The sequence below is a fragment of the Ixodes scapularis genome, unplaced genomic scaffold (genome assembly GCF_016920785.2).
Source record: "Ixodes scapularis isolate PalLabHiFi unplaced genomic scaffold, ASM1692078v2 PGA_scaffold9__187_contigs__length_104089568, whole genome shotgun sequence".
Classification (NCBI taxonomy): Eukaryota; Metazoa; Arthropoda; class Arachnida; order Ixodida; family Ixodidae; genus Ixodes; species Ixodes scapularis.
In genome coordinates this window covers 28601988-28622509 of record NW_024609884.1, presented here as the reverse complement: position 1 = coordinate 28622509, position 20522 = coordinate 28601988, and the positions used below count along the sequence as shown (strand labels likewise).

At 45.3% G+C, this 20522-nt stretch overlaps 1 non-coding gene across 1 annotated transcript; it reads right to left on the bottom strand.

Moving 5' to 3' along the window:
- Positions 1-17564: 17564 nt before the first annotated feature.
- On the bottom strand, positions 17565-17636 carry Trnae-uuc. Its single transcript has one exon. It is a non-coding gene; the product is annotated as a tRNA-Glu (tRNA).
- Positions 17637-20522: the final 2886 nt, after the last annotated feature.

Below are 20522 nucleotides of genomic sequence, written 5' to 3'. Positions count from 1 at the left end.
GCGGTATTCACTGAAAGTATTAAAATTGTTTTTACCCATTTTACATGCATACTTCATTGAGGCACCCAAACATATTTTCGTTGTTGTTGAACTGTCTCAGAAAGTTGTCCCCAAGAATAGAAGCATTGAAAGGACTAAAGGTGACTTATTGATCCGATGTCCAAATGTGATTTATATTATAAAGATATCGTCTATCCTTCTCGCTATTTATGTGTAGTTAGAGATATCATTGCACGCATTTCTATGTATTCATTTTTGCCGTAAGGCGTTGTTTATTGAATTATTTAGAAGAATACCATTTATTTCCTCTCTTTCTGCACATTTCGTGTATTTGCCTTCCGATCTATTATGTGAGCACACAGTCTTTTTTTGGCATACCCCGCGACCCGGTGTTTCACACGACCAAACAGCGAACAAAAAAGCACGTTTCCGCAGACTCAACAGCTGGCGTATTTGCGAGTATCGTCCTCCCGTGTCGGTCTCAAGCGGGTATGTGAACTTCATACAGTCTAAATTATTGATGATGATAAAAATATATTTAATTACTGACTGAAGATTTGACAACCTCAATAAAGGGCTAATGCCCTTAAAGTTATACATCATAAGTAAAATGCACACCCTAATCGTCTCAAATATGCTCTGAAAATCTTTTCCGGCGTTTCTATCTTCGATAAGTCTTTGTGAGTTTGGAAAGCTTTACACATTGCTTATTTTTATTTTGACGCTGATATAAATATAACTATGTGTTCCTAACACATATTTAACTTCTCAATGATATGGATGTCTGTTATTGCTTTTTTATGCGAACAGCAAATTTATGTGTCTATGGACTGGACATACAGGGGCGCGTGGCGAAATTCTGACGATTGCGAACGCAGACCGTCAGAAAGTGACAGATGAAGTAGTTGGAATGTCAAGTAAAGTATGAAATACTTCTTTGTTCTATTTAACGAAAAATCACCAATTAGCAAGGGTAATGCTTATTTGAAATTTCAATTGACCGGCATCTTGTCAAGAACAAACCACAAACGCCAAGATGCCGAAAATATTCACTTGGGTACGCGCTATTTTAGGTCAGATTCGATCTGTGTACGACGGTGCTTGCAGATTATGGTGAACAATTTTGATCACTCTTTTCTCTGTGATTATTTGCCTGCATCACGGTGCTTAGTTTAAACAATGTTGGTTAGGAAAAGAAGCGTTGTGATTGCCGTTCAGTGTTTCTATAAAAGGTAGACTGAAAGGACTTGTTCGAAAACTTTCGTGACATTTTGAAAATAGTATTGCTTTTAGTTCAGTTGCGTCGTCATCACATATATTGTAAAACGTATTTCCTAAACTAGATTTCACAAAATATATATATGGCGAAGAGGTGCCTATTTTATGCTTTTATGCACTGTGATTAATTCCTAAGTTCAAGAGCACAATAGGGATAAACTTTTGATACTGCGACGCAAAGTTGTGCCAATAACGGGCATTTTAGGCGTCCGACCAGACTGATTAACCATTCGATTGAGATAAAATATAGGTGAGGTAAACAAATATATCTTGAGTCATATAAACATGACGTTTTTTTATGTTAATCTTGCTTTCCTTTTACTGTTTCCTCTAAACTAAATAACCCAATTTCTTATTTTTGGTATCTGAAAATAAAAATGGATTGTACAAATGATAAAAAGCTATATAGTTTCTCGTTTCACGGTTCAAATAGTGCCTATTGCCAAAACAACGGGGAAAATATATTCTCAATCGAACCGGTTGGAACCGGTTTGAACCGTCATTTTTGCTCCCGGCAACTGAACCGGAACTGAACCGAAACCGTGAACCCGAAACCGAACCGAAAAAAGAAAGAATAGACTATAGTCTATTTTCCAAGACTCTTCAAAAATAATGTATTGTTTCTTCTCCTTTTTTTTTTACGCGGATTTGCGCAGCGTCACAACTCACAAGTACTTGTCAACAACCTGACGAGCAAGACGTAAGTAGTCCTTCGGAGTTTTTGCCATATCTTATGTAGAATTTGCCAACATCTTTCAATTCTTTTCCTGATTGTTTTATTATAGGTGGGGTCATTTCTTGAGCGTATTTAATACCTCATCGGCCCAAGCCTCAGTCTAAATTAGTTTAGAGGAGCACTAAGGTGGTTTTGGAGTTCGTTTTATTATGACGAAAATTGAATCTAAACGCGCCCCCCCCCCCCCCCCCAAAAAAAAAAAAAAAAAAAGTCCGATTACGTGTGATCTTTTTTATTTTTTAATTAAAAACGCAATCAAACATTGTGACATCTACCTGACGTATCGCTGAAAATGGGGTTGTTGCAATTTTGGTCGCGTAGATTGAGTTTTCGTCCTAACAAAACAAACTCAAAATACACTTTAGTGCCCCTTTCACTTAACATTCATAACATTTAAGTTTATTAATCATCACCAAGACAGAGAAATGAAAATGTAAAATAAATATGATATAACTTATTATACTAATTAAAGTCTGAACGGTTGAAAAACGTGTTAATTCAAAGTACAAATTGATGTTAGTACAACGTCCCAGTAATCCGTAAACTTATCAGCCTGTTCGATGATCCGTAAGGCTGGAGTATTTTAAAGCTATTCAAGATGAATACTGGATCTAAAAACAACAATTTCTAATAATGATGAGATCAGATTTCACAGTTAAAAAAATAATGGCCAGAATAGCTATATTTTTTCGCTTATTTCTTTGTTTTAGTATCTTTCTGTAACACTGGAATGACATTCGAGTCAGCTAGCACCCGAACCTTGTCGTACCGGAGCCGAATGTACAGTGCACGACACTCTTAACGCGAACACGATATCGGCGTTTTGTCGCATTTTGATTGAAAAGTAAAATGCGCGCACTCCATCTTATCGCTTCGGTTTGCCACATATGAGCCCTTCCCTAAACAAATACAGTAGGTTTGACAAAAGTCATTCGATTCTATGAGAAATACGTAACGAACCGGCAATACCGTGTTCCCGCTCACAGTGTCGCGCTAGGTGCACGAAGTTAAACGTCGTGAGAGGTGTCAAAGGGAGTGTCAAACGTTGAACCAGAATCACTCGCGTTCGTATACCCACATCCAACGAAATTCCCGCTTCACCTCGATTTGCCCCGCAACATTTAAAGTACACTCGGGGGGGAATGCCTGGCAACGTCACTGGAAACGGTAAGAGAGAAAGTTTGAGAGTATTTGACTTGAGGCAATGAATACTTCAAGCCAACGGCCTCCCCAGACTAAGGCAGATAGACAAAATAAAGTGATAACCGGGGAAGGGAAAAAAATGTCGGCCGAAAGTTTGCCCAAAAGCAACTCACCGAAAGCCTCGACGACAGCCGACATATCGCGCAGCGATCAAAACATCGTTCAACGCTCGATAACGCCTCGCTCTTGCCTACCCGCTGAAACGCAGGGCGCAGCAGGGAACGGCAAAGATACAGATGCAGCCTCAGGCAGCATCTCCGAGAGGGATACCCAAGGTGGTCTTCAGTCCACGAAACCTTCTGGACACTGTCGAGACAGCGGTGATGCTGATAAAGCATTCGCTCCAATAACCCCGGTAGGCTTCCCTACTGTTTATTTGGGAGTCTCAGGAGACGAAAATTGGCGAGTAAGAAGAAAGAAAAAGAAATGAAGAAAGATATGTCCGACAGCGTATTTATCTACGGTCCACACTGCGTCGGGCACTGCTCATATTTACGACGAGAGGCGCGCCAGGGGGCACTTCAGCAACTCTCATTTTGGCTGACTTGCAGCTCACGTGCTGATATTTTCATTTTTACAATGTGTAGAAGCTCGGCATAGTCCACGCTTCGTGCTTGTTTTCAACGGTAAAAAAGGTGGAAGTGAATCTTCACTTCGGGTTGAGCCGCAAAATATCTGCAGAGGATTGACTCCCAAACTTCGTGAATGGCCGTTGAAGTAAGCAAAAGTTTTATATCAAATCACGGTTGTTCTTCTTTTTTTCGTGGACGCCTTTATTTATTTATTTATTTGTTTAGTTTTACTATGAAACGCCTTCACAAGGTCTTCTTGAGCAACGAGAAGTAGATATAATGCGCCGAGCAGAAAGAAAGCGAGCCTTTCGTTTCGGGTGTCATAACGACTGCCTCTAAAATCTGAATTGCAGATTCCACGTTTTCGCAGTTGACAAAAAAAAAGTAATAACTAACAAAAAAAAAAAAAAAGCGGCGAGCGTGTTTGCACGAAATACTGCAATAACGGAACGACAAAGACTCAACTCTGTAAAAAAAAAAAATTATAAATAAAAAAAGATCTACGCCTATATTTTAGTACCCCAACTACAATAAAACAATCTACACAGAAGGTGGAGTGACATCATGGCCGACAAGTCCTACCAAAAGAGCTCGCCAACACAAACAGAAAGAACTGGACCAAGAGTTGCACCACTCCCTGCTACTTTTCTTTTTCTTCTTCTTTTTCTATGCCACCCCGTCTGAGCAGGCTCTTTTCCCAAAATTCCGTCTGCGTCTGTTTACGCAATAAGTGTGGATCTGAGCGCGCCCCCGAAGGCGTCTCCGCCGGCGGTCTCACATCGCAGACTAGTTGGCGAAACGTCTGCTCGCTAAGCCTCGCTTCCAGACTACATCTTGCTCGTTTCTCATCCAGTCACAGCAGAAGTGTTTGAAGGAAGGGGAGGCAGCGGCTCCTCGAGATGTCACTATCCCCGCGGATGTACGAGAGGAGGAAAGAAAGAGGAAAAGAGAGAGGTATGAGGAGTCTACGAGCAACGATATAACGCGATTTTGGCACCTCGCTGCGGGCGTAAGCCTACCCTAATATCTGGAGAGATAGCCCACCTAAAAACAATAGAAAATCGGGCGAAAATAAGGTGCAGGCTAACTTTCGGTGCATAATCAAGAAATGTTGAAAAAAAAAACACTATTTTAGATCATGTTTTTCTGTCAAACTTATTATCGCGGCGAGGGACAATGAAGCAAAGATGACTGTACATACTTCCCAGTCAGCAATGCTAGCTTATTTTATATTCTACCATTGGTAACTTGCCGAATTTACGCCGACGTCATCATTGATCCGAACACTATACCATTACTAGGAGCGGGTTATCTTTTGGGGGGTGGGGCATCTCTAGGGAATTAACGTAGAAGTTTGGGCTAGTTGGTACTTCATGACTAAAAATTAAAACAGCGCAAGGACACAGACAAGAACAAGAAGGTAGACGAACAAGGCGCACGCCTTGTTCGTCTACCTTCTTGTTCTTGTCCGTGTTCTTGCGCTGTTTTAATTTTTAATAATCTCAAGGTATATTACGGTAGTCACTGGGTCTACTTTGAGCCGCCTATGTTTACTTTTTGAGGCGCGTGTGTGAGCTGAAGCTTTCACTGGTAAAGTGTGGAGTCATTACCCACAAATAAAGTTTAAAAAAAAGAATAAAGAAAAAAAGAGAGTAGCGAGGAGTAATCGGATGCTAGATCGTAACCCCCTTCCCTTTGTTCGATGGTCGAGACCACAGTGCAGTCCCTGCTTTCTTTCGGACCCATGATTTTTTTTTTTTTTTGACGGAATTAATGCGCCGATGTGTTCCGAAAGATCCATACAACAGATCAGCGTTCTCGGTTTCAGTTATTTTCTTTTATGTAGCTTGTGCGCATATTATTTAGAGCGGTGTGGGGCCGAGGCGCAGGTCGCGAACGAGGAACGCAATCGCGTGTTACTTGCCATGTATTCCTGAGGCGCTCTGATACATTTAGGTTCGATCATTCCTAAGCGAAGGTTTCTTTTGGCATATAAATATACTATATTAAATGCAATGAACAATAGGTGGACAAAAAGACAAGCGCTTGCGAATAAAATAGTCAAAACAAAAGACCGGCAATTTTAATAGTGGACGTCGAATGCAGGTTGCAAATGAACTGTGGAAGCTCGCTATCAGCTCGCTATCAGCTCGCGCTCAGCAGTCGCGCACACAGCTATGGCCGCAAGTGAGTACTCCCTATAGAATATGCATATACATACGTCGACATATATTATCGATATAGAAATAAATATTTAACTTTGTTTTTGGTTTCTGTAGACGCCATCACTTTGATTGTCTCTAAAGCTTCAATTCTGTGTTCTTTTAGCATTATTATAACGAAGAAAAAAAAGTTATCATTGGTAACTTTTATCAAACCGTTACAGTGTTCCGCGTATCGTACTACCGGAGCCTTTGAAGCATGCTTTTTAAGCGCGCGCCACGCGGTCACGGTATATCACCCGGGTGACCCGGGAGCGCGCTTGAAAGCATGCTTCAAAGACTCCGGTAGTGCGGCACGCGGAACACGGTAAAGGCTGGTTCACACAGCACCGTTTTCTTACATTTTTCTACGTTACGCATAAGTCAGCGAAACATTTGTGTCGCGAATGTCGCGTGCTAAGATATCCCCTGGAATTGGTAGCCTCGCTTAGTACGAAGCACAGATGCCCCGGTGTCTTGTACGTAAGCTTTCGTAACGTAAAGTGAGAAAACGGGGCTGTGTGAACCGACCGTAACGGTTTGCTAAAAGTCCCTGATATATGTTCTTCTTGGTAACGGAACGTTATCGCGAAATGAGGAGGATCTATAATGTACCTAGGGTGAGGGCAGGGATGGTGATTCTATAAACAGGGTGATTTGAGCATTATGATATTTGAGACAAAGGCTACCAGCGCGGGCGGGTAGTATCTACGCCAGCACGAGCGCTCGTATCAGTCGAGGTCTGTTCTAAAGCGGATATACGTTAAAGGAACCATACTACATTTTATTTATTTTTATTTAATTTTTCGTTTTCACTAAACACCGCTTAGACGTTATCCCTGTTGTTCGTATTATAGCATAGGACGTTCCTACGTTTTTAACTCCACGTGCTGCCTGTTACAGAAACTATTGCAGAGAATCAAGCAGCGTTAACCTCCTCTACTCGTGGCCAAAAGCAATTGACGATTTTCAAAAAAGCTGCTGCGCATGCGCGAGCAGAGTGTGTTGTTACCAGCGCCCCCTGCTCGGTTGGAAAACAAATGGGCGTGACGGCTATTCCTAGGCGGCAACAGGCGCGGAAGCGGGTTCGATTTGTTTGTCGCCATGCCAGCCCACTGTGTTGCGCTTGGTTGCACGAATTATTTCTACGGCAGAGAGAACGCCAAGGTTTTTAGATTTCCGTCGGCCAGGCTGTATCCTGCGAAGAGAGAAGCTTGGGTAGCTGCCGTGAGGAGAAGAAACACAGACGGCTCACCATGGCAGCCGAACGAGCACTGCCGGATCTGCAGCGCGCGTTTTGTCACGGGTACGTCGATTTTGTACGCTCCTGAAAATTTCGCTTGATTATAATTTGAAATTGAATTCTAGGGCGGCCGTCAACCTTCCAGAAACACCCCGACTTCGTGCCGACAATCTTCAGCCACACGAAGATTGTGAAGCACCGGGAATCTCCATTTCCCGGTGAAGCACCGGGAAATGGAGAAGAGGAAGCACGGAGGACAGCTTGCGTGCACGAGCTCCAAGGCAAACCAAAACCATACAGCACGAGTTGTTTTCCAACCACCTTCTAGCCTCGCACCCAAGTTTCCGGCGTTGCGCGATAGGTGGCGCGCACTTTTTTGCAAATCGTCAATTGTCAGGCAGGGTGGAGAGTAAAACTCAAGATTATTTAAATACTGCTTTAAATCACACTGACTGACACTGACTATGACTTGAATATAGACTTTCTCGCAAAAACAAATTCCAAATGTATTTTTTTTTTATTTATCGCTTGTCAATCATTTTATGCTCTCTATACGGATTTGCTTTGTATATAAGTCAAAGAATCATCAAGCCAGAAAGATTTTTGGCAGGCTGAACACCAACAAAAAGCGGCACTCCTCTGAGCAAATCAGCTTCCTTTCTACCTTCCACTTCGTTGGATAATTGCGTGATGTTCTATTACAAGCAAATGAAAGCGCGTAAAAAAAAAAGAAAATAAGTAAAGTTTTATAACAAGTAAATGAAATTGCGAGAAAAAAAAAAAGCTGGTAAAGCTTTTCCACTAACTAAAACTGTCAAGTTTATTTTGTATGGCGGGGTTTATATTAATAAAGAGTTGTTAATTAAACAGTACTTTAAAGTTTTAGATAAACAGCAATTCTTTAATTTTTTACAAAATAATTACACATAAAGGACAGAACACGGACACCACATGTGTTTGTCCATTATGTGTAATTATTTTGTAAATTGTTATCCAATGGGGAGTATTCACTGGCGGCCATGTGCGTGTGCGCGGCTGCTCAGCGCGTGGTGACGGCGAGTTTCCGCAAATCTCTTGCAACGTACATTCCGCACCATCAAGATTGCCAGTCTTAGCAGGCTATTAGAAAAACACTAAAATAAAAAAAAAGTTTTTTTTAATATTTTTTTTTATTTGTGTACTCATTTTTTAGCAATACTTACGTCATTAGACACAATTTAGCTGCGCAATATGGAGGTTGCAGCCAACTAAGCCCCACCCCGTGCTTACAAAGTACTTACATATCTCATTGGCTGGTGAGATGATTGACGTGTGAAGTGTTGGTTGTAAAATTATCTCCGTGCCGTATAATAGTACTCTCATCGACAATATATATATATATATATATATATATATATATTTTTTTTTTTTTATGTTTGAGAGACAAACAATTTAGACAGAGGCATTATTGTTTTCAAAAATATCCCGAGATGGCCTTTCCGCTTCGTTTTCAAACGATAACAAACATGGCTGCCGGCGTCTGCGGAGTGATCAACGAGAACAGCTCGCACAGCTCGTCTGTTTTCATGAGTGCGAGTCGTTTTGCATTCACCGAGGTGTTTAGACAATGATCTCGTCAAACGACCTAGTTGGCAGCAAACAACTGTCACAAGTATACACGCCTTCGGATGCGCTGCTGGCGCTGTGCGGGTGCTCGGGTCACTGGCCTAAACGAGCGTCGAACTTTAACTATACGTTGGTTTGATCTAGCTTGATTTGTTCCTTTGCGCGCGCTGATGCCGAATAAAGATATTGGTTCCCGTAAAAGCGGCCCCGCTGCTCTGTGAATTGTGCGACCATTGTGATTGCAACCATGGTTTCAATACTGAGAAGATACCTACACAGGTAAGACTTTGCCAGCCATTTGGCAGGAGGCAGTCGGGCGTTCGGCTGGCATCAAGTTTGCTCAGGTATGTTCTCGTAATTCGTTTCGGAAGTAAAGTAGCGCTACATCTTGCAGTGCACCTGGCCTGCGAATGCGAATACTCTTAGGTCGCGTTTTAGTTGTGTGTCCTGACGCTCACCCACCTTGCTCGCGGATGCCATGCGAAAAAACAACAACAGAAGAGCTGAAAGCACTGCATATTTATTTTGTTTTGTTAGTCCTTTCGGTCGTTTTTTACCGAACATCGACAGATGCTGACAAACGCTTCTATTGGACGGTGGCTCGTAAACGATGAAACGCTAGAACGCCGCTTTCATGGTCACTTCTTGCAAGCTTGGCCAACATTTTAATACGGGAGCGGTATAGCAGACGGACGGAGGCGAAAATGTGCGCCGACGCGCTTTCTTGTCCGCGTCTCACGGGCACTGGCATAGCCTCCTCTATACTGACAAAGCCTGGCAGATCGCCACGAGAAGCGGCCGCAGAAATTGAAAAGGTAGAGCGGCAGACAACGGATGAGAAGAGAGCCTAGAGTTCCTGTAGAGCTGCGCATTCAGCCTTCGCGAGTGACCGTAGCGCCGGCTTTTCTGCACGTTCCTGAATGCTTTGCTCGTCACGTAACTGAATTCGGTGAATAGCGGCATTGCGCGCGCCGCCGCGCATGGAAAACAGAAAAGGAGGAGTAAGAGACAAAAGCAGGGGAAAATACGCCGGGGCGCGTGCAACGTCGGCGGAGCGACCGTAGCGGTGGCTTTCCTGCACGGCGGTGGATGCTTTACTCCTCACGTGATCGATCTCGGCGAAGAGCGGTGTGGCGGCGCAGGGAAAACAAATGCGCAACTCTGCTCCCCCTTCGGGGGAGCATATCAAGCAGCTCTAGGAGAGCCACGTGACGGGCGCCCCGCTGCGGCGAGACGCCGAAACACACTTCTCCCGAGCGATGGAATGTCCGCTCGTGCTCCTCGCGTTCCTGGCGCTATCCCTTCTTTTCTCGTCGGGTTTGAAAACCATGCTTCGGGTCCTCGCCGCTGCAAAAGCTGTGCGCTGACGTCCAGATTCCCCGAGAAATATTCTGTGCTACTAGATCCTCGTGCTCCAAATTTGCGACCGGGCACTCTATGGCTCCGTAGTCAAACTTCCAGGCTCTGTGAGTATAGATGAGGCTATGGCACCGCAAACGACGATAGACGGTGGGAAATAACAGACGATGCCAGTGACTGCCGCGTGTCTGTTCGCACGACTTGCAAGCGGTGCCCAGACTAGACGCATCGGATGTCGCGAAAGGGAGACAATAGTCTTTTTAGCGTGTTCAGCCGAGCAACCAAGCCAAGTGATGGGCGGGGCCACTGATCTTCGGGCGTGCTGTGACCCCCTACAGTAACGATGCCAGTCTTGCCTCCTACTAAATTCCGTCTAACAACGTATATATTGATCAAAGAAAAAAAAAGAAAAAGAAATGAGTGGGAAAATTTACAAAACAAAAATATTAAGCCCTTTAATTTTTTTTTTTTGTATTCACTTCAGTGTTACTTTAATGTGAGCTCGTTCTGAGCATGCGCTCTAAACATCGCCCTCAAATATTGCGTCCAGTGAATATCCCCTTATGCCAACGCACATTGTTTTCAGTGATCGGACAAATTGATGAAGCAATCTTCAAAATGCTCAGAACACGGACTGTGCTCCGGACATTGTTATATCAAATACGATATAGCTTCGCCAATGCTGGAAACTCCTCCGAAAACCCATGGGAGCGGTGGCGAACGCGACAGTGGCGCCTCTAGCGGACTCGGGGTCTACGGAAGCAGACGACGCAATGAAAAAGCTCCGCGACGTCCTCTATCTTTGTGAGCCCCGGTTCGTCACCCCAACAGCTTAAAGAATTCATTACGGTCAGTCCGCTTGCAAAGCGGAATCCACTGATTGCAACTGCAGCGACAATCTAATAACAACGTATGCAGAAACAAAAAAAGAGCAGTTCATTTAGCGGTCTCAAACGCCACTCAGGGAATCACACGCGTTTGAAGCGCATCTGGAAAGCGAAAAAAGGCGTTTAGCTGCTCGAACTACGCCATAAGAGGCTACTATTGATCCGTTACAAACTGCGTTGAATAGATGATCACCTGAATAGATGATCATTAAAACGTGCGCAAACAACATCTTAATATTACCAGGGCAAGGGCACCAGCCGCTGCAGCATATCAAAAACAAATAGTAACAAGAAAAATGACCGTGCAAATATTTTCCGAACTTTGCAGGGATATGGGGTCCCCATCCCATACGAAATTAAAAAGAAATAAGGAACAGTCGCGAACAACGGCGAATAAAACAAAAGTGTTAGCCGATGGTGCAAAGGTACAAATCACCCAGCAAAAACCTCCTTCAACGACGACGATCGTTCTGACGCTTATGGAAAAAAAATGGAAACTAGCAGCAGCTCTGGCATCTTACGCGCGGGGCGTCGGTAGGAGCATTGAAAATGAGCAAGTTGTAGTCGCCGTCGGTGTTGAGTCCACAACAAACAAAGCGGAAGCAACACGACAAAACTAAAAGAAGCTTCACTTTTTTAGAGCGCAGCTCTTAGGCGCCTGTTCCCGGCTTGAGCGGCGTCGGCGTCGCCGTCGGTGTAACCGCGCGGTGCATTATGGGTTAATTTCCCCGCTAAATCTAGTGGAAAAATTTCCCCGCAAAATCTAGCGGAAAAATTTCCCCGCTAGGTCTAGCGGAAAAACTTCCCCGCTAAATCTAGCGAAAAATTTCTCCGCTAAATCCAGCGGAAGACATTTCCCCGCCAAATCTAGCGGAAAAACTTCCCCGCTAAATCTAGCGGAAAAATTTCCCCGCTAAATTTAGCGGAAAATTTTCCCGCTAAATCTAGTGGAAATATTTCCCCGCTAAATCTAGCGGAAATATTTCCCCGCTAAATCTAGCGGGAACATTTCGGTCACGTGACCTGGGGAGTCACGTGACCCCTCCCCCGAGGTCACGTGACACCCCCAGGTCACGTGGCCCCCTCCCGAGGTCACGTGATCTCGGGGGGGGGGCACGTGACTCCCCCCTCCACGTGGACCCCCTCCCCCGAGGTCACGTGACCCCAACAAGGTCACGTGCCCTCGGGGGAGGGGGTCACGTGACCCTTTCCCCTATGTCACGTGACCACCCCCCCGAGAAACCGTGGCCCTCAGTACCCTTCCCTCCTCCTCCTCAAGAGCTGCGCTCCAATTCGGCGTTACAGGGAGTGGTAAACGGCTTTACTTTTTTTCAGCTGCTTGTCACACGTATGTTCATTTGCTTTCGCGGCGTTGGTAGGAACTAAAAACAAAGCAGAGGAAAGGAATAACGTAGCCAAGCTCACACTGCCCGGTAATTAAGAGTCGCACGCTGCAATCTGGTACCTGCAAGCAGTGTGTGACATTTTGCTTTTGCATTTCTTTTCTCAGTGACTTTGGCAGGTTGTTTGTTTACTCGCTTGACGAAGCAGTTCAAACGTACATTCAAGTACTTCTTGACATACGTGTCCAGGCAATCCTTGCATACCGTACCTTTGCTTCGACTGTCGATCAGCGGCCTCAAGTGCGCCTTCAGCTGATCTCTTGTTTGGGGCAATATATCAGTGAAATATGTGTCGAAGGCACGGCTGATGGTACCGGTTAGGTTACGAGCTATGTTGGAAGGTGGTGTCATTTTATCATGCGAATATTTCTTGATCTTCAACATAATGTTCTATGTTTCCGATTGCAGTTGGACTTGGCAAGCATGATGACAGATCTGACTGGCTGCCCACCCGGCTGCGCGTCTGGCTGTTCAGTTGTGCGTCTGGTCTGTCGTCCGTGAAGTTCTCCACGATCTGCGTGGAGTTGTCATAATCGTCTATTGAGGCATCAGTGGCGATTTTGAAGCCAGACTTGGATAACTTTTTCAGTTTAGTTTGAAGGCTGCAGTAACTTGGTTACTTATGTTTGTCCGGCTTTCGGGAAGTGGGAGAAGGAGTTTCCACCATATCGCAAAAACTTGTTTTTGGAGTGGTAGGCATGCACATGGCATGCCTGCCATCTTCAAGCATGCGCTGGTGTATGCCCGAAGGCGGCGGCCGGTTGATCAACAAACGATGACCCATATCAGACGTGCCTGCGTACACAAATAAAATCTTTATAGAAATGTATAACGAGTTTACACGTTTTAATATATTTATGAAATATCAAAAAGCACATATGAAAATTTCTGATTAGAGACTCAATCCAAGGACAAAATAGGAGGTCATCGCAGACGACAGTGGAAGGAAACAACAACAGAGTTGCAGACGGCCTCAAGAAGTTTGGGCATAGCGTAGCAGACGAACCGGCGGTAGTAAGCGCCGAAGCGAAGGAAGGAGAGTAAAAACTAAGCCAAACAAGGCAAAGCTAAATACGCGATGGTTCGTACGTCAAGTAAACAAAACAAAAAGAAGAAAAATTATAAAAGCAGTAGGAAGAAAGAACACGGCGGCGTAGCGTCGCCCCAAACGTAAAAAGAAAGTAGACTGAAAAATGGAAGGAGTTGCATGGCGGTCCAGCGGATGCTGGCCTTTATCGTAGAAGACGCGGAAGACGTTAGTCATCCCGGCGCTAACTATCGGAATTTGTGCACCGCATATAAAGGCCGATTCTCACATGCATCGAAGCGCTGATGAAGCGCTGCTCACGTGTCGTCAGCTACTTATCGTCTGCCATGAGCAACACTTCCGACGGTGCGATACGAAGCTGGTGAACGCTCCCGTCAGCACGTCCTTAGCGCGAGGTCAGTGCCATGTTTGTAGCGCTCCTCTGCATGTGTGAACAGGCCTTAACGTGACCGAAATCACCTTTATTTGCGCTACGACGCTCTCCTCGTTTCTTTTTTTTTCTTTTTTTTTTTTTCTTTTGCACGTGCAAGAAGTCTGGTTTCTTTGAAACTCCGTCTTTATTTATTTCAGTGCACAATCGACTTCTTCCAGAGCATACAGACACCACAGTAACGTACGTCATTCGAAATTGCCTTTTGCTTCTTCATTCCGAGACGATCTTAACGGGATTAGCCAGCTCGCATATTCGACAAAACGGTTATAAGTAAGGCATTCATGAGAAATGGGAATTGCAACGACAAAACAAACTGATTGATAAGAACAGTAAAGTTGAAACGTAGCTATGTTTTAAAATTTGTGTACATTGCCCCTTTTTAAAGAAAAGCGCGAGGTACATTTGTGTTTTGCCTGGCTCGCATAAGTTGTGACAGAGTCTTTTCTTTGAGAGAGCCCCAAAATAGCACCCTGAAAGCTGTAACATCTTTCCTACGCGAAGAAAATGTCCTTCACTCATAAGGTGGCACCTACTCTTTAACATTCAATACCCGTGACAATTTATTTTCATTAGTCACCTCGCACGGAGATAGGCAAAACCAATGCGTCGTGGAGAATTCGTCTGCTAGCGGAGACCCTGAGCTCGCCAGGGACGCTAAGATCACTTTTCGCTTTCGCCCGCGCTCCGCGGGAGTTGCCAGTATTGGCTTACATGGTATTTGGTTATATAGCTCGGCAACTTCTATCATTGCACGAATTGACCACGAATGCCAAGTCAAATATTCGTCGACGGATTGATTGTTACCGACGGGTGGCGCGGTGCTCGCGCCACCCGTCGGTCCTCAGCAAGCGGTGCTTTCCTTTAAAGCCCATAGATAAAATTTATGCTTTGAACGAGTCAAGGGAGTATAAGGAGTATTCACTGGGCGCCATATTTGTGGGTGCTGTTTAGAGCGCATGCTCAGAACGAGCCCACATTAATAGGCTGCTAAGACCGGAAATCTTGAGGGCGCGGAATGCACGTTTCAAAAGACTGTGGAAGCTCGCCATCAGCACGCGCTCAGCAGTCGCGCACACAGCTATGGCCGCCAGTGAATACTTCCTATAGACGCTTTCAGGCAGCTGTGCATGGGTGCCGCCATAACCGACCTTCAGGTTTTGTTTCCTCTTATTCCGTTCGCTTCACTTCACCATTGCCACAGCAGGACAGGTTATTGTCCCTTTAGGTGTTGGTGTGTCCTTCTCCCTATAGCAAAGGCCTTTGTGGAGGCTCGTCAACGCCCGCTTCCGTGGTTCGGCATCTCGGTAAGACACGAGAAGGTCGGCAACGGCGGCTCCACTTGGCGCGTGTTTAAAGTGTCTCTACCTGCCTTCAGAAAGCACCATCACCTGGCAGGGCACTGGAGAAGCAAAGTAGTGAGCTCCATGGCCTCCGTGATTCTTGGCGCGCGGGCCATCTCGGCGGCCATGGTGCGCTCCTCCTGTTCCGCGGCCCAATGTAACGTAAAGGCCGGAGGATAGCTTTGCTCACCGGAAATCTTGGAAAACTTTTTCGATAAAGTCAAAACAAAAAAAGTTAAAAACTCTTTTTTCTTTTTTTTTTTTTTACAACGAAAATTATGTTTTTACTTCATTGCCTCGAGCTAATTTTCTTATGTCTCTCAACACAATACGCAGTTGTCACAATTCAAACTCATTATTGTATCGTGGTTCCTTTCCCCACGTGACTAACGTAAGCTCTTACAACCACGCGAAAAGCACCAGTACTAACCAAGGCAAAAGGAGAAAATTGCCGACTTGAGCAAAGCGATTGGAATCAAGCGCGGCCAGACCACGATGTATTAAATCATATAAGGCCATCTATTCATAGCCCTTGTAAAAAAAACTGACAGTACCCCGGCGGAAAAAAACAACACAAAAAACAACACACACACAGCCGTCAAGGGAAATTTAAAACATACCACGATACGCCGATACCCTGTAGCGCGAGCAAGGAGCTGTGAGTCATAACCCGGAGGGACACAAAACGCACCGTCCCAGGAGTTACGTGCAGTTTAGACAAGAATGTCGGTTGCTCCGGTCAACTGGTGGATCCGACCAGCCCAAATGTAAGTTTCCTCGCCACCACGAGCCTGTGCCTTATAATGATAATGATAATTATGCTTTATTTGTCTCGTGCCTCAGAACAACCTGTCGGTCGCAGTATGGTGGCTCATACAAAGAAAAGTACATTAAGTACACCAAGACAATATTCATACTATCACATTGCAATTCTTTTGCAAAAACTAGCTCTTCTCGAAAATGCAATGATTTGAAAATACATCACCATGAGGTGTCAGGCTTTAAACAAATCTACATACTTAACAGGGGTGACAGTTTAGGTGACGGGTGGCCGGACGGACATGTTCGAAGAGCCATATAGAGATGAACCATTTTAAGTGAAGAGCCGGAATAAAAAAGAAGGTGTAGCACTTTTTACATTTTTCTTTTTTCTCAGTTGGTGGTCATGGAGAATTCCACTCATAAAGGGATTCCTTAGTATGCGTCTTTGTTGCGTGTCCGATGTGTATGATGGCACGAACTTGACAAAATGCAAGCTGCCCTTTTTGGAAGGGGAAAGAAGTGGTTGGTGTATCAGGAAGCCGCCAGCAGCACTTGGGCAACACCATCTATTCTAGAATAATGAAGGCCTTAGGACGCCCCACTCTTGCTCCATGGAAGGTCATCACAGTCGGAGGTTACCAACTCGCCGATTGTACTTGAGCCCGATGCCGAGCGTCCTTCGACGCGTCGATTGGACACGAGACCCAGCCGAGCACTGACGTAACACTCGTATCCAATCTGCGCCTTCGCTCGATCTCACTGTGATCACGTCGAAATTCTAGTGCCTCTTAGGCTTTGATTTTTCTAGGTGGTGTTGACTTAGGTCCCGGAGAGTCGTATGAGGCTCGCGAGGCGCGGTTTGGTCGCAAACTGACATTATTCACGGAGAGCGCAACAACACTAAGAGGCTCACAAGAGAGACAGTTCGTATCAAATCCACCGGTAATTGTATCAGCCATGCTTCGATGCAACTCGGAAGTAGTAGTTCCAAGAAGTTTCTTAAAATGTAAAGGTGTTTTTTTTTTTTTGTAATAGTTGTAAGTGAACGTGCAATGAGTCATTTTGCGGGGTCATAGCAGTTCTCGTTTTCCGTGTGATTGTTTTGTTCAAGATCCTAAGCTTTCAGATCGGGATTGAGGTCACCATTTACGGTTGAGGTGAAGACCAGTGTGCGTAGTACTGTATAGATAACAAAGGTTGACCTTGTGACGTCGGTGGTTAGGTTGTGGGTATATAAGACATTGTGGAAATAAACGCAGTAGCTGAGTTTGAGACGTTCTCTTCCCCTGTCTTTCTTCTTCGACCAAGTTTCCCTGCTTTTACCACAGTTTCGGGTTTTCTACATCATGATCAACATCCACCAGCTCGCCTGCGCACTCACTGTTTTTTTCTGCGGTTTGATTGTTGTTTTCAGCGATATAAAGGTATAAAACTGGATGAGATTCAATCGTGCAGTCGTTCGGGACAAATCTGTAATTGACTCGTAAAAAAATCTTACGACGCCGGGAATCGAACCCGGTCCTTCTGGGTGAAAGCCAGATATCCTAGCCACTAGACCACGCCGGACCCTTCAATAGTCAAACCTTTTCGGAACAAGAGCGCACATTCAGCAGAACAATCAATTGCTCACGGTCCATACCGGACCGTGAGTTGGTCGCCCCTGGTTTTAGATTACATAGATGATTAAGGATGCATGAGCCTCTCAATACGCGAGCCGGCGTGTGAAACTGCAATGATGACTATAATCGTGAAATCTAAGTGGCCGTGAACTTATTTGTGGAACAATCAACCGCTATGTTCAGTTCTTCTTTTCGACACGTTTTGTACGGAGAGTTCATTCAGTAAGTATTCATATATTCGCTGAAACATCTCGTATCAAAATCGTTGAGGCATCCGTACCCTAAGTGCAGGCACGGATGCTTCAACCTCGCGCTTTCAGAGCGCACGCCTCCGCACATGCGCTCCATCCTCCGCAGTCTTGCACCGACAGGTTCGAAACAGAGCAGAAGCCTTCTTTTAAACGGCGAAATTTCTTCCGCCACTGAGGCGGCCCCAGAGTCGCTTTAGCAGAAGCGACTCGTAAAAAGGAGGCGGGCTCTTACTCCGCGCCCGTTATTTAAAGTTTGGGGGCTGATGGGCAGCAGCAACATAAAAGCATGAAACGAACGGCAGAACGCTGCGACGTTGGCGCGTCGGCCTGCACGCTCCGGATAAGAAAATAAGGAAACAGGCTGGGAGAAAGCAAGTTGGTGTTTTGGCAGAGGACCACGCATGCGCAAGGCGACTCGATCCCAGAAGCAGCCGGTGGTGGCGAGGATGGCGAGAGCGCAGCACTAAGGCGCAGACTCCGAGAAGGTGGTTTCCAGCCTTCTCCACCTGTTGGAAAGTTATTTCCAGTACCGTCTGCGACGGCGCCACGGTGGTTCCTCCTGCTCCGCACTAGACGGCAGCGACGACTCCACGTCGAGTTCTGCTGTACCGTTTCGGTGGTCCTGTCGTTTTTTTTTGTCTTTTGTTTGTCTCTCTCAATTTTTTTTTCGCCAGTCCTTGGCTGCTTGAAGCGACTCGGTGTTTCCAGAAATTCAGCTTTTGGGCCATGCGAAACGCGTTGTTGATGTTGCGGCGTACCTCTGCTGTCAGTGTACGGCGATGTGGTTTTCTGCGGCGTGATTAGGCCTAGTGCAATTTAGGCCCAACGGAAACTTTTCTTTTCGCCGTCATGGCTGACGGCGTTCCGCTCGACGAAGAAAGTGGAAACATTATGTCCGTAAGTACGAAATTGCATGTGTCTTGCGACTGGTAACGTTGGTGTCACTTGTGGAATATCTGTTACATGGAGATTCCAGCTACAGCTGTTGCATGCTCGAGTAAACATCCTCTATAATTCGATAGATATACATTCTGCAAAATTGTTTTTGTTGTTGTTCTTAACTGTGGAGCAACCTGAGATTTTCATGACATGTGCGAAAAGTTACCTTACATGGGTTTTTATGCATACCCATACAGCATATATGGCCTTTCGAAAGGACAGTGCTCACTGTTGATGACTCTCGACATGGCAGTACGGGCGATGCTCCGAAACATGTCGCTCCACTCGTGTACTTACTCGTGATGACGATGAAGCGCGAATTATAGCATGTGTACGCGCGATGGATTGCAAGACATCTGGCCGCCGCCACGCCTCTGCTCATGTGCACAAGCACGTGCGATTGCTAGTCTGCCAGGACAGTCAAGGCTACCTTGACGGGCATGCTGCGCGTACTTGCACGCAAACAATGACCCGTATCTTTCATGTCCGCCATTGTCGGGGATTTTGATACTGCATGTTTGCAAGTTGTGCGCAGTGCTATCTAGCCCATGGGCCCTAAGGCTTCGCTCTATACAAAAACACTTTGTCCCCGTGAGCATTCGGGTGAAATTATCCACTTTCTGAGACCGCGAAGTGCGCAACCTATTCGCGACTCCAGCCCGTTGCTCGCCCTCCCGCGGCGGGAACGGGAAGCACTCTAGTGAGGGTCCCCCGGTTCTCCTGCTCAGCGGGCACGGCGGAACTGCTCACGATCATGGCTCGCGAAATGACATTTCCGAATGCAAACAGCACTCTTCACTGTCCCAGTGTAGCGCTGCAGCCGGTATGGGATGGCACCTTACTAGAGGGTTTTAGGATTGCGTATAGAAACAAACGCAAGCGCTGTTCCTTTGCGTTAAGAGTTGCGTGCTCCGCGCTGCGCATGCGCGTTGTCGCCATGCTCCAATCCAAAACCGCAATTTTGGGCTCCGCGCACGTGCAGTGTGGAACACACAACGCTAACGCATGATACACAGTGCTTGCGTTCGCTCCCGTATAGGCAGCACTAAAACTCACTACTGCTTCACCGGTTTCCAACGCCAACGAAACGTGCTGCAGTGAGCAGACGTGCAAGCGGGTAGGTATTTCTTCGAACTGGAAAGGTTGAGATTGGCAAAGCGACGGCGCGTAAACATTAAAGAAACTATATGTTCTTAAAAAATGAATAACCTTAATTTTTTTTATTGCATTTGGTTTGGAATGAATTGCGGCGACTTTGAAAGCTTTCTTGATTGTCAAAAGTCGCGACTTTGATAGCACCAGATGCTTCGGCATATGGTGCTAATTCGGCGCTACAGGGCTTTCATTTTTAATAATAATAATAATAATGATAATAATAATAATAATAATATTATTATTATTATTATTATTATTATTATTATTATTATTATTACAAATTGCGGCAATGCAGGCCCCCAGTTAACGCCATGATCATAAAAATACGACATTTAACCATAATAGTCTTTCCAGAAAGGTCTCATTTTGTTTTCTTTTAAGTGTATGAAAAACTCTGACATCGTTATCAAGATAGACAAACAGACAAACACTGAATGTAATATTAACTCATATGCGTCACGCGTTGCTTTAGAAAAACACACACAATC